General features: G+C 60.9%; 1 long non-coding RNA gene across 1 annotated transcript; it reads left to right on the plus strand.

Moving 5' to 3' along the window:
* The first annotated feature begins 258 nt into the window (after positions 1 to 258).
* On the plus strand, positions 259 to 8,458 carry LOC116660210. The gene is made up of 3 exons (XR_004315616.1): positions 259 to 332; positions 2,954 to 2,957; positions 8,446 to 8,458. It is a non-coding gene; the product is annotated as an uncharacterized LOC116660210 (long non-coding RNA).
* The last annotated feature ends 2,524 nt before the right edge of the window (positions 8,459 to 10,982 follow it).

Genomic DNA, 10,982 nt, shown 5'->3' on the forward strand with positions numbered 1-10,982 from the left:
GGAGATTCAGAAGAGGGCAAGGAGCTGGCCCCCAGCTGGCTTTTAAGATGAATTGTTCTTGCTACTTTTAGCCTTCTCAATGTCTTTATTTACTTACTTATTTATTTATTTATTTAATGGAGGTACTGAGGATTGAACCCAGGACCTGGGGTATGCTAAGCACGCGCTCTGCCACTGAGTACCCCCCACCCCGCCGAATGTCTTTAGACGTCACAGTGGAGGACCCTCTGCCCTTCTGCCTCACCTCCCGGAAGCCCTCCTCACGCATCTTATGTCCCAGTCATATTGAGTCAGCCGTTCTTCCCTCAACAGACCGAGTTCTCTTACCTTCTGTGTCTCCTCCGTCCTGTCCCACTCTCCACCGCTCTCCCAGCCTTGTCCTCCTGGGGACACTTCTTAAGTCCCAGCTGAAGGGCTCTCCACCCTGCGCACGTCTCTGGTGAAGTGCCACGCGGGACGGCGTCCATCCACGGACATGACAGCAACCCCCCCAGACCGAGGTCCCTTGGGCGCAGAACTGTGTGCCACTTCATGTTTGGAAGCACCCACCTCTCTCTCTAGCTCTCGCCCACTGGGTGCCCGATAAAAGGGAAAAGAAGGAAGGAAGGGTGCAAGCAGAGGGAGAGGGGACAGCCCCAGGGCTCGCGCTGCTCGTCTGTAAGGCGGGACAAGCGCCCCTCCGTCTGGGTCAGCATAGCACAGGGATAGCCCTGGGGAAGTTCCGTGCCCGGGACAGAGCAGCTCTTCGTAGATATTTGGGGACAAAATTAAAGCATGAAGGAGGCGGTGAATGACGTTCACAAGAGGGGGAAATTGGAAAGGAGGGAAATTGGAGGCAGAAGAGGAGAAAACAAACTCGCAGTGAGCAGGGATCAGGCACCAGGCGCTGTCCCAGGCCCCAGCGGACTCAGTGGTGAAGAAACACAAACGAAAGCACAGCCACAGTGCCGCACCCATGAACTTTCAGTCTAGGGGGCGCCAGCGCACGGCCTCGCCCCAGTGTGGGTGCGGGCACGGCCTCCTAGGACTTTGTTCAGTTCCCACGGCCGGCCCCCTGAGCGGGCACTTATGTAGTCAGGATAGACAGGCGATGCCACGGTCACAAGGAGGCCCCACGTTTCCGTGGCTGACGCAAGCTCATCTGTCGTTCAGGCAGATCCCCGTGGGCCCAGGGACACTCCAGGCATGATGTCGCCTGGGCGGACCCTGTGTTTTGGGCCGTCCTGCTCCCGTGGCACCCCCAGATACCACAGCCCATTTCTCTTCTGCTCGAGTTGGCGAGGTCGAAACCCCAGTCCTATGGCAGAGACCCTGCTCAGAGCCACTGTCCGTCCTCTGCTCCCGAGAGAGAAGACATGCGGCCCGCCCCGCCCCCGCCCCAGGCCTTCCAGCAGATCTGCGGGGTCCTCGGGTTTGCATGCAATGAGCTGTGCGGTGCCGCGGGGATCAGGAGGCAAGGCGCTTGCCAAGTTTCCTTCGGGACTCATCCTCTCCACCTGCAAAATGGACAGCATTGCTCTTGCTGTGTGGAGTGGGGAGGAGGAGACCTCTTTCTGCCTCTGGGACGAGTGGCAAAGGCCCCTCCAGCTGGATTCAGCACCTCTCCCCGATGACGGCCCCCACCCCAGGGCAGCTTGAGGCGGGGCCTGTGAAGCAGAGACAGGAAGAAGCTGGTCTAGACGTTGGGGGCCAAACGTGGCCACTCCGTGTCAGCTGAAGGGGAAGCAGGCCACGGAGCTCAAAATAGAGAAAGAGGGAGGAGCGAAACCAGCTCATCCCAGGGTTCCCCGCCGGTGCAGCCGCACAGCGGATGATGAAGTGGCCTGTGCTGCTCATTTCTTTTCTTCTTGGCGGCAGTGGTAGGGCTGGAGGCGAGTCAGCCACACGGCTCCCCGGTGTGGTCAGGGTCAAGGTCACCGGACACTGGCTTCGGCCCCTCCACGGCCTGTGAGGTTGGCTTCCGCGTCCTCTCACACCCACCCCGCCCGCCCGGCAATCCCCCCTTGGCGTCTGCTTCCCTCTCCAAGTCCGGGCCAAGCGCAGTCGGCCGCAGCCCCACCCCGCCGGCCCCGCCGGCCCCGCCGGCCCTTCACCAGGGCACAGGGCACAGCCCGAAACCGCACCTCGCAGTGTGATTCACTCCACCGGTGGAAAGTCTGATGCAATTGTGGGTGAGGAGTCATTTCTGCTGAGGAGGAAACCACAGCAACCCAGTGGGGGCGAGAGGCCAATCCACCAGGGCCAGAGGGACCCACCCCAAGAAAGGGCACAACCGAGAGCCCTCGGGCTTCCCGGAGCAAGCCAGCCACACCGAGCTCAGGGGGCCACAGCACAGAGCCCCAGGGAGCAGCCGTCCACACACGGAGACGCCACAGGGCTGGGGCCAGAGGGAAGGGGGGCTGCTGCCAGGCTGGGCCCAGGGTGATCCACCTTGCTCCCTGCGCAACGCAGAGTGGACGTGTGCGGTTCCCGGAGGAGGCCAGGCAATCGCGAGAGGAAACGCCTTCTCCGGGTGCTGGGTCTTGTGCCGGGGCCGAGGACTGGAGCCACCTGGCTCCTCCCCACCCTGCACTGGAGCATCTGTGTCTGTCTCTCGTGAATGTGCTCCCAGCCAGAGCAGGTGCCCAGGAAACATCCTGAACTGAATCTGAACTCCCGCACGCTGTAACCGGGCCCCCCTGGCACTCCTGCTTCGGGAGCGGGTCTACAGCCCATCCAGGGGCCGCAGCGCCCAGCTCAGCCACCTGCCCGGGTGGCCCGAGCCTGCGCCCCTGGCTGTGAGGGATCAAGTCAGCGAGCTCCCCTCTCTGGGCGGTAGCACCCCGTCCTTCCTCACAGATTTGTTTGCTTCCAGAAGAGTCACACGGTGCCTGGCGACAACCCTTGTTCTGGGTCCTTGTCCTGTATTTCTGTCACATCTCTACCTTCAACTTAAGCTGCTCTCAGGGGCTAGAGATGTCAGGCCTGCCCCAAAGCGACACCTCCCAAGGGAAGCGTTACCGCCCCATCCTACCGAGGAGGAAACTGACAAGGACGCTAGCAGGAGACAGACCTGGGGGGACCCAAACTCCCCTCAGCTCCCTGTGCAGAACTGTCCCCCCACCCCAGGCACCCAGCCCAGCGTCCTTCGTGGGGTCTCCCGATGAGGCCCAAGAGATGAGCAAGCCTGGAGGAAGCGCCAGGGAAACGTGAAAGGAGAGAGAGCAGAGGGTTCACCTTCCCACAGTGTCAGGAACCACATTAGACAAGTGCCTCCGCCCCGGGTCTCTGCCCCCACCCCAGCTGGAGGGCCCCCCGCAGCGCGGAAGGCCAAGCTCAGCCACCCGTGCGCAAGCCTGGCCCCCGGTGGCCACAACCCTGAGCTGCAGGTCAGCCAGGCAGGCCGGAGGCGCAGAGGCCTGGCACTCAGCCCAGCCACAGCCGGCTCGGAGCTCACAGGCCCGGCCCCGCCGCCCAGCCCTGCCGTCCCGGGCCTTGGTAACCAAGCCCCTGACGTGCCCGGCTTTCGGGGTGTGCTCGGGAGTCACGGGTCTCACAGTAGCCCGGGAGGCAGAGCCTTAGCCCCTTCCTGCAGGTGAAGGCACGGAGGCCGTGGCAGGGAAAGACACTGGTCCCCAAGTGCAGGCAAGGAACCAACGACAGACCTTGCACTTGAACCCAGACTTTTCTGACTTAGAAAGCCACCCCTCCAAGTTTCCTAAAGCCTCCACCCTCTGGGCCACTAAAGGCAGGAGAGAGATGGGGAGCGTGGCGTCTAGGACACCCCACATTCACCAAGGAGGTGAAGGTGGAGGCCAGGGCAGGAGGATGGGAGCCGCTGCCGGCTTGGAGCAGGGGAGGGACGTGGTGATGTCTTTCTCAAGGATTATTCGGGCACACGTGCGGAGACCAAGCCGAAGCGGGAGCCGCCGTCAGGGAGGGCTGGCAGGGACGCACGTCACACGGGGCTGCGTGGCGGAGGGGGTGGAAGGTGTGGGGTCTGGACATACTATGAAGGTGGAGCTGCGGGACCCCCACCCTCAGGCCCTGCCCTCTGTGAGTCTGGCTTCTTCTGGTCTTAGCTCTCCCCAGTTCTGCCCCCTTGAGCATGCACCCCTGGCTTCCCCCTCTCCATCCCGACTTCTGCTGTTCCTCCTCCCCCTGCCCTCCTCACCCTGCCCTCCTCACCCCGCTGCCATCTGAAAGGGTCGGCTCTGCTCCTCTTTGGCAGCCAGGTCAACAGAGGGAGGGGAAGGGGAAGCCAGTTTGCTGTGTTCTCTCCCCCACCTCAAGGCCACCGTGCCGCCCGGAGGACCCAGCCAAGTGGCCAACGTCCAGCTTTCCTGAGAGAAGCCTGTCCCTTCACACACGAGCGAGAACCAGGGCATGAGGGCCTCCTGCCAGCCCTCCCCTGGGAGCAGAGGCCGCTGCTCACCCTCCACGTCTCAGGCAGGACAGAGACGCAGCACTCCAGGCCCCCAATACAGCGCCTACCAACCCCGCCGCCAGGAAATGCTTCCAGGGTCCGACCCCCGGCTGCACAGCAGAATTTCCCCTGAACTGAACCTCAGAAGGGGATGGAAAAGTCTGGGCTCCAGGTCAGTGCTTTTCAAACTTATTCCCAAATTAGGTCACTGTGGGGTGGGGGGGAAGGCTCGAGGCAACCCCAGGAACCCTTCCCCCATGGCTACACTAGTTCCATTTACAGAGTTTGTAAACTGGGGCTCCTTGTCAAATTCTTTCTTAAAGGGATCCACTGGTGAAAATCTTCCCCTGGAGGCACTTGAAGCCCGTGGGTGGGCCCACAAGGTGAGGTTCTGTCTCTTGTATCGAGACGCCCTGGGTTCAGCTTTCCCAGCACCACGCTGTCTGACCCCTGCTCCCTCAGGTCTCGTCCCCCTCCCGTCACTCCCTCTGACACTTGAAGTCCTGGTACTGCATGACTCTCTCCCCAAAGGTCTTTTAATCAGAATCCCCACAGCGGGCCCAACACCAACTTGGCTGAGCATTACATGGCCCACTTTACAGATGGAATCACTGAGGCCCAGAGGCAGCAGAGGCTGCACTGGAAGCTGGGAAGCTGACCTTGGATGCTGGCTCCCACTGCAGCTCCAGTCCCAGCTGCCTGCCAGAATCCCTGTCTGGGGCACCAGAGTCCCAGGTCTCTGGATAGCTTGGCTCCTGCTGGAAGAGCCTGGCTCAGAGCTGGGAGCGCCCAGGGCCGTGCTCTAATCAGGGCAGCGCAGGCTGGCCCGTGGTGAGAAGGACAAGTGTTCTGGAGTCTCAGCCCTGGAGACCAGGCCCCAGGTGGCCTTCTCCCCATAGCCCCCCTGGGGCCCACCGCCTGCCACCTGTTACCTGGCAGGAGACAAGTGTCTGCCTGTGCTGGGGACAGCTTCCAGATGAGAAGGATGCCCAGTCAACGCCAAGAGGAGACGCAAAGCCCTACTCACAGCAGCCTGAGAATCCATGCAGCTGCCCCGGGCTTCTGTCACCAGGGACCCCCGGGGCCACCCAGCCCGGTGTTCCTGCCCTTCGCTGGGCATCAGAATCAAAACCACAGATGCTGAGATGGCACCCGTGGATGTCCAGCTGATGCAGGGTGAGCCCCGGCCCTGGGACTGCTTGAAAGCTGCCCGGGTGGTTTTCTGCACCGCGAGGGTTGAGGACCACCAACTGGTCCAACTCTCCCTCCCACAGAGGGGGGGGAACTGAGACCCTGAAGGAGGAGCTGGCGCCACCTTAGGAGGAGGACCCAGGACCATGGGTCTGGAGCCAGGAGTCTGTGCACTCGCCTTCCCCCAGCCAGCACCCCCACAATATTCAGGCCCAGGTTGTAGCATCTGCGAAGGAGAGGGGAGAGGCCCGCCCTGTTCCCGGCCCTGGCAGGACTGGATTCTTCCCCGCAAGCCAGACAGCGGGGAGGTGACTCCGAGTAGGCGAACACAGCCGTTTGGCCTCAGTAAGCAGTTCTGAGCACCTACTGTATGCAGACACTCTTGCTAAATGCATTGCCGGCGTTCCCGTCTAGAAGACCTGCTATTTGCAGCCAGGACTGCTCCACTTTCCCCAAAAGAAAAATGCAAGCTGGTGTCCACTGTTGCATGAATGGATTTAAAAACTGTGGCATATATACATATATATATATATATATATATATATATATATATATATATATATATGAATATTATTCAGTCATAAAAAGAAGGAAAGCCTGCCATTCACAACAACACAGGTGGGCCTCAAGGGCATTATGCTCCATGAAAAAAGTCACAGAGAGAAAAACAAACACTGCTGTCTGATTTCACTTCAATGTGGAGTCTACAAGCATCAGACTCATAGAAACAGAGAGCAGACCGATGGTCCCAGGGCCCGGGGGCGGGGAGAGTGGGACGAGCTGGTCAACAGGCACACGCACACCGTCAGCTACAAGAAGGGCGCGGCCCAGGGGCTGATGCGCAGGGTGGCGACTGCGGTCCACTCACTGGGCTATATTATACTTGACCGTTGCTGCGAGGGTGGATCTCAAAGATCATCACAGCAGCGATAACCACAAGCGGGTAGCTGTGTGCGGGGCAGGCGCGCACACTGAGCTCGCTGCGCTGACGTTTTACAGAGCACATGCGAATCAGGTCATCACATTGTGCACTCACAACGTGCACAGCGTCGTATGGCATCTGTATCTCAATGAAGCGGGTGGGGGCGATGGGAGCCGGGGTCACCTTACTTTAGCAGCCACGCCCTGCTTGACAAAATCCAGAAAGGTCTTGCTTGGAATTTCTGTCTGACCACCAAGAGCTTCAGTCCTTACTCAGGGAGGGCAACTCCTGGCCTGACTCCCAGCCCGGCCATGGCTGGCCAGAGCCAAGAGTCGGGACGCCTGACTTCTAGTCCCAGCTCTGCCATCAAGTGCCTGTGGGGCAAGGCATGTTCCTTCTCTGGGCCTCAGTGTCACCATTCATTACATGGGAGGGTTGAGCTCCATCAGGGATATTCAAATTTGTTTTGGGCAAGACAACACTTCCTTTGCATAGAGCTGCATTTGGGACACATGGATTATCATGGACCAGGCAAAAGCCAGGCCCTCCAAGCTGGGCACCTGCAGCCCTCCCCGTGCCCCCCGCTCCCCGGGGACACCACTTAGAGCTCCCTGAAGCTCCACTCCCAGGGCAGTGGGGGGTGGAGATCGGGTCGGGGCAAGGTAAGAACCAACTCAGAAATGACAGAACATCTGAGCAGCAGGGTCCAGGGTTCCTGTTTCCCGGAACAATCAGGGAAAGAGCTTTCTTATCCATATGGCATGACGCAGCAGCTCGGGAGGCAGGGTGGGCAGGCGTGGCAACGCAGCCCAGAGACACTAGGGGGAGGGGAGGGGGCGTCAGGGGACATGTGGCTCCTGGCAGCACCCTCAGCTCACATGCCAAGATCTCCCCTTCTCCGCAGCATGTGCGCCAGGGTGCCCCATCCGTTGATCCCCAGGAATATTTTGGTCTGTTTCCTAATCTGTGAAATGGGCACAGCAGGGCTGTTAGAAGGGAGTGGAAACCGCGCAGAGGGCTCGGAGCAGGGCCTAGCGTGTCACCCGCAGCTGGGCTCGGCGCTGTGGCTTCCGTGTTGTTATTCTGCTCCCGTGTGGTTCGTACGCGCCTTTGAATGGGTGGGGGCAGGGAGAGTCATCTAATTCTTAGGGCTGGTGGAAACCTCATTTTAGAGATAAAGAAAGTGAGGCCCCGAGGAAGAAAAGGCCTTGCCCGAGTTCCCATGGTGAGTCAGACCTAGCTGGGGCTCTGACCAGACTCGGGGGGGGGGGGCCCTGCAGGCAGCGCACACGGCACGGGCTCCCCCACAGCTCAGCCCGGCACTGGCCTACCCACCCGCCTGACTGGTGGGGAAGTCGCTGACCCCCGAGGCCCGATTCGGCCTCCCCGCTCGGAGCACCACCTCGCCTCCCCGCTGGACCGGAAACTGTAATTGCGCTAACTGCCCCCTGGGGACGGGAGCCGGTCTCCATCCACATGAGTCAGGTTTCCAGGCCAGAAACCTCAGGCAAAGCCACACGGAATGAGCCTCAGACTCGTCACCGCTCCCACAAACCACCTGGCACCGCCGGCCGGAGGCTCGTGGCAGCTGGCCGGCCCTGGCCCCTGCCGCCCTGCCCCGCAGGCCCCAGTCCGCCTCAGCCCACTGCAACCTAACCCCCCCACCCCCCACAGGCAGGGGCAGGAGGCTCCCTGTCCAGGCGGAGGGCCCGGGGCTGGGTCACAGAGGCAGTGGGAAGTCCCGCCAGAACAAACAGCCCCGGCTGCTCGCAACCCCACAGTCACCGTGTCTGTGACAGTCCCAGCAACGTCCACGCTTCCGACAGCAGAGGGAAGGACGGAGGTGCCGGGCAGGCAGCCCCCTGCCCACCCACCCAGGACTGGGGCCCAGGGGCAGCCATGTCTCCATGGGAGGCCGCAGGAAGAGCGGGAAGAGCACATGCTTCGGGGGCGGACAGACCTGAGCTTGAACCCCCGCCTCGTCACGGCCCCGCTGGGCCCGGTCAGGGCCTCCACCTCTCCCAGCCCGGGACTTCCCCCTCAGGGACGTGGACAGCGTATCATCACCTCTTTTGGGTGCGTCAGGAGGCGCAACAGAGCTAACACCCACCAAAGCCTGCGCGGTGCCCGGCACACAGGAGGTGCTCGGTGAACACCAGTGTCCGTCCCCCACACACCGTGACGGTGGTTCTGGTGAAGCGACAGGTGGTGCACGGTCAGGAAGAGCCCTCCAGTGGGAGTCAAGAGACTGGATCCAACCCCAGGGCCGCCTCTGACTTGCTGTGTGGCCTTAGGCCAGATGGACAACTTCTCTGGTCCTTGGTTTCCTCATGCATAAGTGTGGGGATGGGTCAGATGATTTCCCAGGTCTCGCCCAGCTCTGACACACTAGGACAGGGGCTTGGTGCTGACGGGACAGTGACCATGGGGGAGAAGGAGGGGGAGCAGAACTGGGTTATCACCCCTGTCAGGGAGATGGTGCAGCTATGGGGGACAGTGACCCAGGGCTGGGGGTGCACAGCAGGCAGCCCCCAGGACACAAGCACTGGGTGGGGAGATCGTTCTGCGCTCAGGACAGGCAGGCTCCGAGCACCTCCCGCCACCCGGTCAGCCTCACCTGCTGCTCTCTGGGTGGGCATCAAGGATCTCAAAAAAAAAAAAAAAACTAAGACCCGTCTCCGCCTTTAGGGAGCTCTGCTGGGCAAGGACAGACTTCCGGGAGCTCCTGCCAGGGAAGGACAGACTTCTCAACGTGTGATCAGTAGCGGTATTAACAATTGCAGCGAGACATCACGTTTGTTCACGGCTTACCCGGGTCCCGCCCTGGCTTAGGCCCTTAATGAGCGTTACCTCACGTAACCCCCCGCCAACCCCAGCGCGGTCATCGCTGCCGCTCCCTCCACCGCACAGGTGTGGGGAACGCAGCGCAGAGGGCGCCTCTCCGGCTCCTGGGCAGCGGTGGGACGAGGGTCAGCGCCGGGCTCGGGCTGGGGCCCGTGACCGAGCAGAAGGGTCAGCAAGGTGCTGAGGGGCCCAGAGGAGAGGACCCCGCTCTTTGCTGGGAGCTTGGGAAGGGGTCCCCGAGGGGGGCATTTGAGTCGGGTGAGGGCGGTCCAGGCCCCGTTTTCGGGCAATGCCAGTGCCCTCACTTCTCAGGTTTGCGGTGGGATTCCCACGTAGGCCTCGCTTCCCGCCCAGGTGCCCGGGACCGTAATTACCCCTGCTTTACGGAAGCCCAGACAGGCCAGGGCCTTACCTGCGGCAGTGGGGGGCAGCTGAGAGCAACTGTGCTCGGGAAAGAGCAGGGCTGGCCGGAGCCCTAGGGGCTGGGCACAGAGGCCAGACTGGCAGGCGAGGCCAGTCCTGAGCCCTCACCCAGACACACACGCAGCCTGGGAAGAGGGAGCCCCGGTCCTCATCTCACACGAGAGCTTGGTGTTGGAGCCTCGGGACCTCCCCGCCCGCAGTGCCCAAGGAGAGGGTCGTCAGTCATCTGTGACTGATACACTTAGACTCTGAGTAAGCAGACAGGTCATGGGCCCTAATCCCCTCACACCCAGAAAGCTGGGGGAGGCTCGGGTGACGGGCCCGGAATCTGCGCCCTCCGGGAGAGCTGGGGCAACCTCACTCTGCCCTCCTTCCCGAACCAGCAGAGCCAAATGCCAGTCCGATTCGTTTCTGAAGACACAGAATAAACAAGGCTGGGGAAGAGATTAGATCTCTGTCCTCCAGGAAGAAAGACAGTCAGAAAAGCTGGGTTGAAAATCCTGAAACGAGGGTTGGCAAACAGCAAACTGGTGGCAGGCTGATTTCATTGTCTCTCCGGGGAGGGGAGTCTCGCACATGAAGCTCAGGATTAAAGGGGGACGAACTCCCAGCTCACCAGGCTGGAGGGCGTAGCCTGGCGGGAATTCAAGCAGCTCCGAGCCTTGGAGGAGCAGGGAGGTCAGTTTCAGGAGGAGAAGCGAGGCTTGTCCTGGGGGCTCCGGGGTGGGGAAGGACAGGCAGTGGGGTCCCAGGCCCCCGAAAGCTAGGGGGAAAGCACGGACCTTTCAGAAAACTGGAGCCTCTACAGTGGCGACCCCTCTCCGTACATTTCCAATCCTGCGAAGTTATGTTCAGATTCACTCCATCCTACCACAAGCCCTCTGTGTAACCATTCTGTTCGTTCTTCCTTATAATAATTAATCTTTCTAAAGTGGTCACAAAATTCCAGTTTATCCTTGCAACAAACCTGTGAGGTTCTCCCCATTTTACAGGTGAGAAAACTGAGGCAGAGAGACGCTAAGTGGAAGCACCAGTAAGTAAGTAGCAGAGATGGGATTCCACTCCAGGCCATTTGGAAACCAAGTCTGGGCCTCTCCAAATCCAGGGTTTGCTTAAATGGTACCTGTGGGACTACGTGGTGCTGTCTGGGCTATTCCTGGTCCCTGCCGCAATGGCCAGTCTTGGAGCGAGCCCCAC

Source organism: Camelus ferus, chromosome 27 (assembly GCF_009834535.1).
Source record: "Camelus ferus isolate YT-003-E chromosome 27, BCGSAC_Cfer_1.0, whole genome shotgun sequence".
In the NCBI taxonomy this organism is placed as follows: domain Eukaryota; kingdom Metazoa; phylum Chordata; class Mammalia; order Artiodactyla; family Camelidae; genus Camelus; species Camelus ferus.